A 15808-nucleotide genomic window follows, 5' to 3' on the forward strand; every position below is an offset into this window, starting at 1 on the left:
TCAAGGAGTTTGACTTCTTCTGACTTCTCACTGGCTGTGAGTACTGATGGGAAAATGAATTTGTCATAGTTTTATAGTATTGACCTTACTCATGCATTTGTTAAAGGGGACACATTGCTATTTTATTTCTCTGCACACAAATCAACCATTTATCTCTTAAAATATTATGTAAAATAATAAAATCTATTAACGAAAAATATTATTAATCATCCACTACAGCTAAGGTGCATAGTAATATCAATAATGAAAGACCTTTAAGGAGCTGCACCCTTGTATGTTGCACCATAAATAGTATACATACATGTCCTCATACAGAGCTTGGAGTTAAAAAACAACATGTGGAGAGTTAAAACGTACAGATCCCTGACAGATAGCTCTGATACAGAGTGCTGATTTTTCCCACCACATTATTTGTAAATGTTTCACTCCTGAGTCAAGCTGTTCTCATTTCTTTCTGGTTGTTTGTTTGGACAGTGTGATGGATGCATGTGCTGAAATTATATTTATTGAGGTCACTTTGTGTTGAAGTTTGCATTTGATGTTGATCACAGGAGCAAGCCTCTTCAACTTCTGTGGTTCCTTGATAGGTTTCTTTGGTAAAGCATGACATATGCGTTGGTGGCATACTCCAGGTTGCTTTGTCAAAGGGTCACAGAATACTTTGATAGCATAAACACTTAGATATTCATTGAGGAGCTAGATTTATGTGCGACATATTCCCACAAAGGGAAACTATAACCCTGAAAAAAGTATAGTTTAATTTATTTTGATATATGGGTGACCTGTTGAGCCAGCATTATTTGTGCCCTGTATTATTTTTTAGAAAACATAAAAAATATAGCATTTTAAGTGAAAAAAAAATAAATGAAATGTAAACTCATATCTCTCTCTCTTACCATTTTTCTCTCTCTCCAGTACATTGATACAACATACATTCCACATTTATACAGTTATGCATGTCTTTAGAGTCTTATAGTATATATATAGAGTCTGAAATTCACCAAAGCTGTTCCTTATAACTAGAAATGAAATGGGATCAAAGGCTGCTCCCAGTTCTGTTCATTTATTTTTGCACTCTGAAGAGATTAGTGATGTATGAAACTGCCCTGTTTCAGTTTGCCCAAAAAGGTGCAAAACTGCTGAACAATTTGTGAAATGGTGAATTGGAATTAATGGGTGTTTTTTCTTGTGACAAATGCATAGGAGCTACTGGGCGGTTTTTTTCAAACTTTTTTTGCACTAATTACATTGGAGTCAATGCCCATGTTTTCTCATTACAAATTCATTGGAGTAACTTTTTTTCCAGAAAGACAAAATGAATGGCGAAAGTTTAACATGGATTTGTTTCAAAAACAGGAATCCTGAACATCTGTATTACTGTAGGTGAAAAAATTCACCAAGAAGAGATTGTGAGGACCAGCCAGGACTCAAACCTTGTATTTGCGGTTGCTGGACTGGCACTTACCTTGTGAGCCAATGGAGGCTCTTGGGGCTGGGCCTGATCTGTTATCATATGTTCCTGACTCTGCCTGTTCCCAGTTTGTTTCTTCCCTGGTCTCCTCCCATCTCATTACCCCCATGTGTTTCCCATTTCCATTTATGTCCCCGTTAAAAGCCCAGTACTGACCTTTGCTCGGTGCTTGGTCATTGCGTATTCCCTGCAAGACTTGCCATCATGGTTCCAAGCTCCAGTGTTCCAAGTTCCTGATCCCAGTGTTCCTGTGTTCTGATTGTAAAGCAGGTTATCCCAAACCCAGAACAAACCCCAAGGTTCCGGTCTCGGCCCACTCTTCTGCCTGTAGCAGCTGCCTTTGGCTTCGGGTAGAGCCCTCCGCTACTCAGATGCCATCAGGTCTTATTGTGGGAGAACCAAGGAAAGAGTGAGCAAGGGAACCAAGCGTGGTGTTGTAGAATGCGAAACAAGGAACGTAGTTATAAGCCGGGCCAGGTCGGTAACAAACAGTCAATACGGTACAAATGCAGGAGACATAATGTAGGAATGGTTGAGGTCACAGGCCAGAATCGCAGTACAAAATCAGAATCTAAGAGTTGTCAAAATGGGCAATAATCAGGACAGGCAGCAGACAAGAAAAGAAGCAGGGACATGCAGGATCAGTAACAACAGGAATATACTAGGGATGCACCGAATCCACTTTTTTTGAGTTCAGTATTATTAGTTATTACAAGGTCCAAAAGAGAGTAATTCCTAGTAGGTTCTTGAAGAGCTGGAATTAAAAGTTATCATTCAGCATATTTACAAACCTACTATCTTTTTCTGTCTTGGCAACCCCAATACCCCAGTCAATGTCTGGATAATTGAAGTCACCCATAGCAACAACTTGACCCAGCTGTGAAGCCGCTTGTATCTTTTTCTTCCAATAGACAGCACCCCAATAGTATTATAACCGTCTTTATTGTTTGTAGGACAGCAGCACAGATGCAACGTTTCGAGCGGCACTCCACTCTTTGTCAAGCCGCTTGTATCTGCAAGAGTAGCTGGGCTTCATACTCGACACTTATACGAGGTGGTTTATAGCATACACCAATGATAATTCTTTTTATAACCTTTTGCCCAGTTAAAATCTCTACCCAGAGGGATTCTACACCCTCACCAGTGCCAGCTATGGTTATTTCTTTAGTGCATGGCTTTAATTCAGGCTTTACATACAAACACACTCCTCCACCCTTTTTAATCCCTCTGTCCCTTCTAAAAAGGGTGTAACCATTTAAATTCACAATCCAGTCACATGTTTCATTCCACCATATCATAATTTTTAGAGCATGCAATTAATTCTAGGTCTCCCATTTTACCTGACAAACTCCGTGCATTTGCCAGCATACAGCGTAGGTTACTACTTTTACTTTTGAAATTTGCATTACTTAGTGGAGAATTATATGTTAAGTTAGTATTATTCTGTTTTCCTTGTAACAGAGGGACCTCCTTAGCTGGTAAACTGTATGCCCCTCTCACTCCTCCCCCATGACCCCTTACTAATCCCACTGCCCCGTCTACCATAGCTTCCCCGTAATTCTTTATCTCACCCACCCCCCTTTGCCTAGTTTAAACACTCCTCCAACCTCTTAGCCATTCTTTCCCCTAGCACCGTGGACACCTTTCCTATAGCGGTGCAAACCGTGTATAGGTTGTAAATTTCAGAAAAGATGACATTGGAAGACCTTTCCTTGATCTTAGAGCCTAGATCCCTGAAATCACTCTTTAAGGTCTTCCATCTACCATTTATTTTGTCATTAGTACCGATATACACTAAGACAGTTGGGTCATGCCCAGCCCCACCCAATAATTTGTCTATCCGATCAACCACATGCCGAACCCTGGCACCAGGTAGACAGCAAACTGTTCGGTTGTAGCGATCCGGACGACAGATTACCCTATCCACTTTCCTAATAATTGAGTCCCTTACAACCACAATCTGCTTAGGCCTGACTCTACTCTCCTCCCCACCACTACTAGAGAAACTGGTCTCGTGCCTGTTAGAGAGATCAGCCTCATCTAGAAATGCCAATCCAGAGTTCATACTCCCATCATCTTCACACAATCTGGCAAATTTGTTGTGATGTATAAGCTCCGGATCAGCCTCCATTTTCCTTTTGCCCACCTTGTATTGCTAATAGGTTGAATTTGTGTATGTAGCTTGTATGTTTAGTGCATACACCCATATTTTGTGCAGTTCTGCATAACATATTACTGCTTTATAGCTATGTGTACTAATAATAATAGCAATATATAAAGAGATGAGTGGACAGCATCCCAGCTATGGTTCCCTGTAAACACCAATGTTTTTGTCAACGTCTGTAACCACACTTCTTCGTAAGAGAGCAAAATTACATCGAGAAGATGGAACAAACATTTTAAAATATCTAAAAATCTCAATCTGCAGGAAAAAGTGATTTATCTTGACCTTTAATAAATTGTCCTTAATGTGAGCGTAGCAGCGCTTTACTATAAGTTCCTATATTAAAGGCACACAGGAGAGCTTCTGTGTGCAGTGACTACTGCAGTCTTAAAGAAGTGAAATGAGCAGTAGAACAAATCTTATAACTATGTAAAGTATATTTCAACTATGTGCCTATATTCACAAACAGCTGTAGAAATAGTATTCATAAAATAAAATCCTGCCAGAAAAGGAAATGTAACATTTAAAATACATTTTTCTTTCAATTATTATGCTTTAATAAGACACTTCTAAGCAAATTTTTGGGTTTATCAATTGGCTTTCATATAAAATATTGTGTGAGGCAGAGCAATGTATTTAAGTAGCATCTAAATCTGAAGAATTAATAAGACAGGTAAAGGTACTTTTCAAATACACAGTGCAATTGTTAGATGTATTATGTACTGGTATTATTTAAAACAAGTGCAAAGTACAAAATTAAAAGCAAGTTCCCGTAGCATAAGTACTGAACCAATTATATCCTTTGAAATAATCAGCCTCTGTATGACAATTATCTCTTTTGAATGATGGGAATTTTTTAAGCACCTGGTAAAGCCAGGAAGGCAACATAACACAATATAATAATTATGAAAAAAAGACTATCAACGTTTTAATAAGCTATAAAAATACAAAAACTAGAATTAATGACTAACACTGCTGCTAAATTAGAAACATAACAGTATCCTCGGTAGAATTTCATCAGCGGAACGCAAAATAAAAATAACCATGGAGCTCTAGGAAGTGTTGCATTTGTTAATAATGTTTCAGAAGACCAAAGAACTAATATACCATTGCTGGACATAGAGAAAACACTCATTCACAAAGGTGCTTTCACCTAGATTTGTATTCAGTACTGATTTACTGATTGTACCTGCTTTGACTTATATGATGCTTAGGCCCAGTACCAGAGCCACAGGTGCAAATGAGCCCTGCAGTTATTGAAGTTATTGCCTTATAATCTACAGTCTGGTCATTTCCCAATGGGACCAGACTGTAAATTATATCCTTATAAACGGCGCGTTCTGACGCCAGAACGCGCCGTTTATAAACTTAAAGGGACAGCACTCGCAGCTGCTGCCATCGCCTCTACCCGACCTTCCCACCACTATAGCTTTGGCTCTGCACTTGCTTACCTCCCACAACGCGCTCCACCCCCTCCCTTCGGCTTCTCTTTCCTTCATAGCAGATCTCACTACAGTAAAAAATCTGCAGCTGCCTCACTAGCGTTTCTCTTCTCCATTTTCACTCCCCCTCGCATCAACTATCTGAAGTCTCGCTCCCCCTCCCTCACCCTTCCAAAGTCTCGCTCCACCTCCCGTCCACTCTCTGAAGACTCGCTCCGCCTCCTTCCCTTGCCTTCACCCGTCTGTGATGCAGTGAAAGAAAATGTCACACAGTGCGGGAGCTAGCCTTCAGAGTGGATGGGAGGCGGAGCGAGACTTAGATAATGTAAGGTAGGGTGAGAGAGACTCCAGGTAGTGTATACGAAGGGGAGGAGACTTTGGTAATGCAGAGGGGGGGGGGGGGGTGCAAAAATGGAGAGGAGTCCTGTGAAGAAAAAAAGGAAAGAACTACATCCTAGCTGTGACATGACCATAGCAAGAAGAAATAAAGGTACCCAGCTAAATATACTAAAGTATGGCATAATTTAAAAAGCAAAGAACTCGTCAGAAAGTACAAACTGAACCCAGAAATTGTAGATTATAATGAATAATGTACCCCCCACTGAAAATTTATAAAGATATTAAGTCACCTCGGAGTTATGTGACCTGTATAAAAGCACTCGGCCTGCGGCCTCGTGCTTTTATATGGTCACATAACTCCTCGGTAACATAATATCTTTATAAATTACAGTAGGGGGTACATTATCCACTATATATACAGGAATAATTTTGCCCATGCATCCTCTAGTGTATCTGTCCTGGCATCCTGAATGATGCCCAAAATGGTGTGTTTGTGTATGTGTAAAGATACCTACTGCCCTTATATATTCAGAAATGGCCGTCCCTGCAAAAGGAAACTCTTTGTACTACTTTCTGTATGCATTGGCAATTTGGCATACCATACCTAATAATACCACAAATACCCTGTCCTCCTAAATTAGCCTATATATCTCATTTTATACAGTGCATGAGAAAATTGTTAGGAGTTGACACAATTCCTGTGAGTCTTTGTAATCTTCCAGCACTATTTTCATCACAAGATTGGCATAACTCAAAGATAGTCCTACTATATGTACAATTGGCTTGGGAAAAAATCTATAATTCTACTATACAGTAAGTATGAATTTTTTGGGGAAAAAAAGAATTTCCATATGAAGTATATTCCATGGAGACGATGATGTTGATAATGAGATGCAAAAGTGGTTGCTCTACCTTTATAATGTTGGAATTAGTGATGGTCAAATCTGTCCCATTTCGCAACAAAAAAATTTGCAAAACTGCTAAAATTTTACAAAACACATTGAAATCAATGGGTGTCCAAATAATTTTGACGCGTGTCAATTTTGACGCAAGCGACAATTTTTGTACACGACTATTTTATCCAAATGCATTAAAGTCAAAGGGCATCCGAATAAGTTGACACTCGACAATTTTTATGCGTGAGCCAATTTTGACACGCAAATTTTTTTTTTGACGCATCGGATCATTCATTGGTGAATTTTCCCACAGTTTTGCATGGATATTTGCCGACGGCGAAACATGGAATTTCACCGCAAATCGATGCCTGACGAATTTATTCGCCCATTACTAGTTGGAATATATGCAACAGCATTTGTGCTTAAACTACTAAAACGGTCACAAGGCAGTGCTGTGAATTTTGCTACTGTGTGTTTTTAATGATATATACTGTTATATTACTGGGCTCTGTTGTTTTTTCTGTTTCCTCTTCCTTCCACCATATTGCTCTTGGTTTTCCACACTGTTAAATGTGCTGCATGTTGTCCCTGAGTGATTCACAAGTAAACCTATTCGCAAGTTGCTGTGCTAAGTGCTCCCTGTGTGATCATGATAAAAACCATCTCTGCTAACATTTAATACTAGTTCCCTAGCCTGAACCTGGTAAAAATTTTCTAAGTAAAAATTCATTTTTGTGATCTTGGCATATATTCGGGAATACTTCACCTGGCAAAAAGATATGAATGTTTGGCAAGGTTATTCACTAAAACTTTTCACATTGTTTTAACATTTTGGTAAAAATACTCCATATTGCGACTATAACTTGAGCATTTTTAAGGTCCACCCATCCATCACTAAGTGCAAAGTTGTATCTTCCAAAGTGTTTCTTGTTAGTTGCAACTCTTTGGAATACCAAAGGCAAAAAGGGTCTTTAACAGTTCTGGGGCTATGAACGGTGAAACTGGTGCATTGTGGGGGGAAATTACTTATACTGATTTTATTCTTAAAATTCTGCATATAATTTGCATATTAAATATTTATTCCATATAGAGTTGCCACATGTCCAGTTTTGACCCAGACAACTTGGTTTTCGGGAGGGCTGTCTGGATCAAAACTGCCTGCCCGGTTTTCCTAAATTAGAAAAATGGGCAGGATATCGGCCAATCACCACACCCGCCCACAATGTCACAGCCCCCCTGATTTCATCAGCCTGCTTCCCACCCGAAGTTCCCAGTGGGGAAAAATGGCAACCCTAGTTTCATAGGTGGCCACTATTTACTTGGTTAAATACGGATTGATAGATGTTTTGTCTGCACTTCTTTTTGCAATATTCACCAATGGTGTAATGGGCATTTTTGCTGCAAAGTCATACCTGATGAATACTTTCACTCATCACTACTTGTCTGTTATTTAACTTCTATATTACATATAGGAAGATGTGGGCAGCATCTGATTTGAGAGGTGTTCTAAATGTATATTGTAGGGCAAACAATAGTTAAGCTTAGCAGCAATTGTAAGAATCTTTAGAATTGTAGAAATTCTATTTAGAAAAAGGTCCATCTGTGTATTACACAATCACATTTGAGTGATATCATACTGTAGTACACCCACCTGTATATCTAGAAATTGTGTGCCCATATACTAGTGCTGATGGTCAATGAAGCTGTGTTTGTGCAGCCTCATGTAGCCTACATCAACACAAAATTTCAGTTCAGCTTCTATTGTGTAAGACTAAGCTGAAACAAAACAGATCATAAAAATGAGACAAGAGAAATGTTATTAGCCATAAAAGGGTTATTAAAAATTCATGCAAATATAACAGCAAAAATCCCAAATACTCAATTATAAATTCAGCTGAAACTTCCTTTTGCACACATATATCATAAAAAGTTAGTGAATCATCTGAAGCAGGCAATGTTCTTTGTTAATGCTATGGCAGGCTTTTTTCATGTTATTCCTTCCTTGTTACAGTGAAAAAACCAGCCTTTAGTTTCTTGAGTCTAGCAAAATTGCTGTCACAACATATCTGGTGGTCACTAAGCTGATATGTTGGATACAAAAAAAAAGCTCTGTCCCTGTAAGACACCCCGCCAGACTGCTGCGCTCGCTTACCTTTACGCACTCCGACCGGCGGCCGAGTCCTGTTTGACGCACATGCGCATGCACAAAGTCCGGTTTTGCGTCGTTGTGTGTGCGATGACATCACGGCATGCTCGGTTGCACTTTTTGAGGTTGTATGCTCCATCTTTGGCTTCTGGTCCTGTCAGATCCTGCTCAAGCCTTTCATGTGTTTTTAATCCTGGTTTTTGATTTTTAGCCTGCACTTTGACTACGAATCTCACTGCCCGTCCTGACCTCTGCCTGTTCATGACTCCTCTTCATTTGACCATTGTCGGCATCTCATTTTGGAACTTCTGAGCTCTGAAGTTGGAAGGATCCCTGCTAGTACCGCAGAAGAAAATACCAGGGCCCCAAAAGGTTGTCGGTGAAAACTGGAACTAGTTGGGCTCTCCTTCTTTATGGAAGAGTCAGACTGATTCCAGCAACCTAACTCCAGGTTCTAGCCTAACTAGTACGTTTCAGTCCATGCATATGCATCTAAGCACCAAAAAAAAAGGTTGACCTGGGGTAATTGGTTGAAAAGCACACCACTGTCATAATACTTCAGCTGCCAGATATTTCTTGCACGGGCTTGGTCTGTAATGAATTTAGTGTTCCTTGTCCTTTACATATGTACAACTGTATGGGTGGCAAAAATAGGGGGAACGTTTTCACTAGTAAAGTGAATAACTAAAATAACTTAAGTGTTAATTTTAGTTTGGTTCTTAGGCTCCATTTTATCCAAATAATTCAGGTTTTTAAAAATTATTTATTTTTTCTCTGTAATAATAAAACAGTACCTTGTACTTGACCCAACCTATCATATAATTAATCCTTATTGGAGTCAAAACAAAACAGTTGGGTTTATTTAATGTTTAAATTATTTTTTAGTAGAGTTAAGGTATGGAGTCTATTCATTATCCGGAAAACCCCAGGTCCCAAGCAGTCTGGATTACAGATCCCCTGTACTAATACACATATTGTGACATTCAATACTGTGACAAATTACTAGACAATAACTCTTTTCAGTCACCCGGCTTGTATAATAAATTATTATACTTGTCTTTATGAGAAAAATAGCTTTACCAAAAAATGAGCACAAAGCAACATTGCAGAAAGTGCTGAAGGTAATTTCTATTAACTATTAATGGATAAATATGAAAGTATGTGCTAAACATCCCTAACCCCACAGCACTATACACATATCTTCTCCTTTGACAGGAACAGGTGGAGGCCCCCACAATTACTGTAAATAATTTAGCTCACAAAAATGCTATTGCAGATTGGTTGTAAAATGTATGAAACAATGAGAGGAGAGGTTTGTATGGAACATGCTATAGTTATATGCCAACATCTATCAATAAATAGCCATGGATGTGGTGATTTCCAAAGCACAGATAAGAACATTAACAACGTTTCTAACAGCCTAAAAAAAATTTCCTTTTTAGTTAAATAATTTTTATAAACAAAAATCCAAGTTTTTAATCTCTTTATTAATGTTTTACTAATTACTTAATCCACATGGTGTATCTGCAGTATAACATTAACTTTAACTCAACCGAAAATAAGAAGTGTAGCAAATATACAGTATGACTTGTGATAAGCAAATCTGTCCAATTTTGCCGAAAATTCACATAATGCATTTTCTTGCTGTCCAAAATGCATTGCAAGTCAGTGGACACTTTGGGGTATATTTATCAAAAAGTGAAGTTAGAGTGAAATTCCGCCACTCTCCATTCATTTCTATGGGATTTCGAAAGGCGTATTTATCAAAGGATGAACTTTCATTTTCACCCATTGATAATTACTCTTTTAAAAATCCAATAGAAATGAATGAAGAATGGTGGAATTTTACTGTGGCGATCTCTAACTTCATTTTTTGATAAATATATCCCATTTGTGTGTTTTTTTGTCACAACAAAATACATTTAAGTATATAGCATTTTTCACGTTTTTTTCCCATGATATTTTTGTAGCAATTTCTTTTGTTGGGAAATGTGGAATTTTGCTTTGAATCCATGCCTGTTGAAAAATGTTGCTTGTCACTAAGTATGATACAATATTATGTAGGGATTCAGTCAAATGGTAGACTTGGTGATATCTTCTCAAAGTAAAAGGCAGAGACATCCAGTTAATTGTAACTATAAATCAGTCTGTTTTATTATGAGCAGTACATAATACAGATAGAAATTCAAAGGTTAATCTATAGTAACCATACAGGCTGGTTCCCTTGCTGGCTGAATGCAAAGTTCTTGACTCTCAGTAAAACTTTAGCTCCCCTTAGGCTTTTTTTTTCTAAAAGCATAGTCTTTACCAGATGTGTTTCCACAGCCTTCCTATTTCTTGCCTCCTTTGCAGAGAGCTCCGCTCCCCCACTTGGTGACATCACTCCCAGCACCTGCATTAGTTATCAAAATTACACAAAGCCTATAAAATTCTCTTTACATGCCAAGACTCACTGGGGGTCATTTATCAACACTGGGCAAATTTGCCCATGGGCAATAACCCATGGCAACCAATCAAATTGCTGCATTCATTGTTCTACTTGCAGCTGGCTTCAAAAAGCTAATCACTGATTGGTTGCTATAGGTAACTGCCCATGGGCAAATTTGCCTAGTGTTGATAAATGAGCCCCACTGAGCATTCTGAAAAACATATCTTGCCGCTAGTGTTTTCTCAGACACTGTGCCGCAATTGCCATAAATGCAGAGATAAGCTAAAACCAATATTTTTTTTTTTTAGCAAAGGCATGTTAGTCTTTAAACAACTCTTATCTACAATAGTATTATGTGTTTCATTGAGGCTGGTGTTACTGTATCAAGGTGTACATGGCTGAAGTGTGAATTGTTATAAACAATGAGAATTTTTTTGCACTAGATTAAATGAAGAATTTGTACGAGTGGTGAAACATTCTCAAGATTACTCAGCAAGTCCAATTTTTTTTCACGTATCACTATTTGATATTAGGGATCATATTAGGACTGCTAGTGCAGTGAGTAAAGTGCAATACCTTTTTCTTTTTTAGGAATATTAACAGCAACAATAAAAAGGTATTGCTATTAATAACCATTTCCATGGTGTGAATCATAGAATCAGCAGCACTGGCACTTTACTGAGTGCCATCACCACTGATTTCTCATTTCTGGGATACAGGTTATTCATTGTGGGAGTGTGCGATGTGCAAAAACGTATGTATTTCTTGTATGTTGCTAACTATAACCGTTTTAGTTCTTCTCAATAACAAACTTTTTGGAGGATCTGTAGTGCTGCTTGCATCAAAATGATACCTTTTTAACATTTTGCCTGTATATTTATAAAAGCCACTTTCGTGCTGCATGTGTAATGGATCCTTGTGTTCCAAATGGAAAGTGTGGTTACTTTCAATTCCTCCTCTTCTGTATTTACATTTTGCTTTCCTTGTACAAAATCTGATAAATGTAATTTCTTGGATTTGTAAATGTTATATCTCAGAGGTGCTATTATGAACTGCATGGAGCTCACTTTAAACTAAAACAGATTCATAGATTCATAGAGCATTCTGAATAATGTTATCATGTTGTGCCGTTTAAATGACACTGTAAACTGAGATAAAAAAAAAAAAAATCATTTATCCATTTAGAATTCTATGCTTCACCTTGAACGAAAAACATAATTTGCACATAATATCTCTGTCAACATTTACCCTTGACGTAGTCCCTTTTCTTCTGCTTCAACACCTTCAATGCCAAGATCAGGTTCTCCACCTGAAAGACAAAACTGATACGATCTGACGTATTCAATCAAATCCCAATGCAGTCAACTAGCCTGGCTCCCTCCTCTCTCAAGATGTGTTTATCACTCATTCATATAGGATAGGAGAGTACATTCTCAAATTATACTTCCATTAAATTAACTAGTTGCTTGACCATTTGCCCTTAATACTCGCTTGTCCTTCTTTTTTTTTCTAGCCGTTTAAAATCTAATTTGAACACTTAGCTCTTCATCCATTCTGCAGTCAAATGTGAATGAAACCTGGGTTTTTGTAAATATTGCCCTATACTACTTTATTTCTTGCAAGTAAAAAGAATACTATACATAATTACTGTATATGATTTGCCAAATGTTAGAATCCTGTTAACCTACACAGTGCTATAGTTTTTAATGTTGTGATCATCACTATTAAAAATTATTTTTTATTTTAATTTATTTAAATGATGGTTGAGGTGCAATGCTATTGTTTGCATTCATTTTCTGTGTATTTTTGCTTATGCAAACCTTTTGGGGGGCTCTATGAGACATCCACTGATGTTTTTGAGGCACCACTGATTTCTTCTCAAGGACAGCAAAGGAAAGAGTATTCAGTACCTCAGTTAGAAAGGAGTTTATATGCATTTATGTAGCATTACCCATGTACATGTATGGGGCCTGTTATCCAAAATTCTTGGATATAGTGTTGCATGGATCTCATTTTTTGGCAAAACATTTTTTATCATAACGAAAAGTATAATAATTTATTATAGAAGTAGGGTGACTGAAAAGATTTATAGTCAAGTAATTTGTCACAGTATTGAATGTTACAATATGTATATTAGTACAGATATAGGATCTGTTAATCAGAATACTTGGGACCTGGGGTTTTCTGGATAACAGATCTTTCTGTAATTTGGATCTTGATAACTTACATCTACTAGAAAATCAAATAAACATTAAATAAACCCAATAGGATAATTTTGCTTCCAATAAGGAATAATTATATCTTGGTTTGGATCAAGAACAAGGTACTTTTTTATCACCACAGAGAAAAAGGAAACCGTTTTTAAAAATTTGGATTATTTGGATAAAATGGAGTCTATGGGAGATGGCATTTCCGTAATTCAGAGCTTTGTGCATAACAGGTTCTGGTTAATAGATCCCATACCTGTACTATGGAAATGCAATTGTAACAGAATACAACTGTCAAAAAATGTAAAGATAAATATAATAATGTATAGAAAAATATACACTGTCCCCATAAGTAATTAAAGGCACTAAGTTTGTCCAGGAGCAGTTACCCATAGCAACCAATAAGATTTTTTTCTTTTAAACAGGTGACTAGTGAATGCTACTTGCTGATTGGTTGCTATTAGTTACAGCTCCTAGGCAAACTTAGTGCCTTTTATTACATAATCACTAGTGATGGGCGAATTTGCGCCGTTTCGCCGAAAAATTCGCGAATTTCACGCGAAATTCGCGAAACGGCGCCGGCGTCTCGTTTTTGACGCCGGCGCCCGTTTTTGACGCCGGCGCCCGTTTTTCCGACGCCGGCGCCCGTTTTTGACGCCGGCGAATTTTTTCCGCGAATTTTCGCGGGAGTTTCGCGAATTTATTCGCTGGCGGCGAATCGCGCAAATTCGCCGCGAATTCGCGCCTGGCGAATAAATTCGCCCATCACTAATAATCACATACTGTATATGTAACATCTAGATCAACTAGATCAATCCTATAGTGACCTATTACAGTTTCTGACCTGACACTCACTTACTTCTATACTGAGGCCTACCTCTACCTCCAGGCCTTAGCAGCAACACCCCACTTCCAATGGGTGCACTGGACAGAGACAGAACACATGGCAACATCCCTTTTTATAACCTCTGGGGAACTACTCCCCCTCCCCTTTGGGAGAAAGGACCCAGCCTAGCTGGCTAACACTTTCACTGGGGCATGAAAAACTTTTACCCTTTTCTATAGTGACATCTACTGGCCAATCACTGAACTGCCAACAGAATGCGTTCACATAGGAAAAATTAAACCAAAGAACATAAAGGTTAGCAAAACCTTTACCCTCCTACATTTATATATACCATTACAGTATAATTAGTCTATGTACTGTGTTGGTAAGTACTATGTGTTGGACAGCCATCATTCTCTCTTTTATTGTTTGTTTCCTGTATGTTGTTGGGTTTTGAATCTTGATCAATAAAGCAGAAATACTAGATACAATCCTATAATCCTATATCTGTAATGTTCACATGTCTGATATTTATAATAACTGTTGCACTACAGATTGCCTGACTTCCATATAACCTGAAGCTACATCTTTTATTATTTCAAAGATGTTGAAAACTCAATACAAATTTATTGGAACAGAAAAAGTCATTGTTCTGTTTGTTGGCTGTATGATTGATATTGCTCATGTTGGATAAACTATGAAATAAGAGTAATAAAGGACAAGTTTTCATGGGGAAAAAACTTAATATATTTCTTAGAAGCACATGAAGGTCTGTTCCCTTTTTTCATAAAGAAATAGCTGAAAAAGGAAACATTATAGCTTATGTCTCATTGCTACTATCAACAATAGCATCCCTGTTTCATATAGTTCACTCATTTACAAGCAACGGTCAAAGAATGAGGGGCCTTTCCTTGAAACCACTGCAAGGATCTAAGCATAAAGGATCCAAGCCTAAAGCCCATACAATAATTTGCAGAGACTGTCTTGAATGGATTAAGACAATACAGACAATACAGTAAAAGGGGCTGAATAAATGGGGGCTGAAACATTGCCTGCAGGCTGAATAAATTCTTCACTGATCTTGTAACGGATAGTGTGCTGCTGGATTTTTTGTTTACCTACAATCCTGTCTCCAATGCAGGCAGCAGACTTACAGCGAGCACCTACCAGCCCAACAGGTGGCAATTTACCTGTATGGGTAGAAGAACTCCACTCAAAACAGTAAAAGGAAAGCTAGGTGCCCCAAACACAATACCAGATATTACCTTTGCAGTGATTTCTGTCTAAAGGTGTGGTTCACCTTTAAGTTAACTTTTAGTATGTTAGAATGGTCAATTCTCAGCAGCTTTTCTTAATTTTTTATCTTTTATCGTTTTTGAATTATTTGTTTTCTTCTGACTCTTTCCAGCTTTCAAATGGAAGTCACTGGCCCCATCTAAAACGCAAATGCTGTGTAAGGCTAAAAAATAAATTGTTATTGCTACTTTTATTTGCTCATCTTTTTATACAGGTCCTCTCCTGTCTCGTGTTCAAATCAGTGCATGGTTACTAGGGTAATTTGGACACTAAGGGGCCCATTTACTAAGGGTCGAAGTGAATTTTCGAATGCAAAAAGTCTGAATTTCGAAGTAATTTTTGGGTATTTTGACCATCAAATTGGCCAAAATTCGATTCGAACTGAAAAAACTACCTTTTGAAAATCAAAGTACTGTCTCTTTAAAAAACTTCGAATTCGACACTTCGCCACCTTAAACCTGCCGAATTGCTGCTGAGCCTATAGGGGACCTCCTATAACCTTTCTGAAGTCAAAGTATTTTTTTGTAAAATAGGTTCAAGCGTTCGTTTCGAACAATTTAATCGATCGATCGAACAATTTTTACTTCGATCGA

This window comes from Xenopus laevis, chromosome 1L (genome assembly GCF_017654675.1).
Source record: "Xenopus laevis strain J_2021 chromosome 1L, Xenopus_laevis_v10.1, whole genome shotgun sequence".
NCBI lineage: Eukaryota > Metazoa > Chordata > Amphibia > Anura > Pipidae > Xenopus > Xenopus laevis.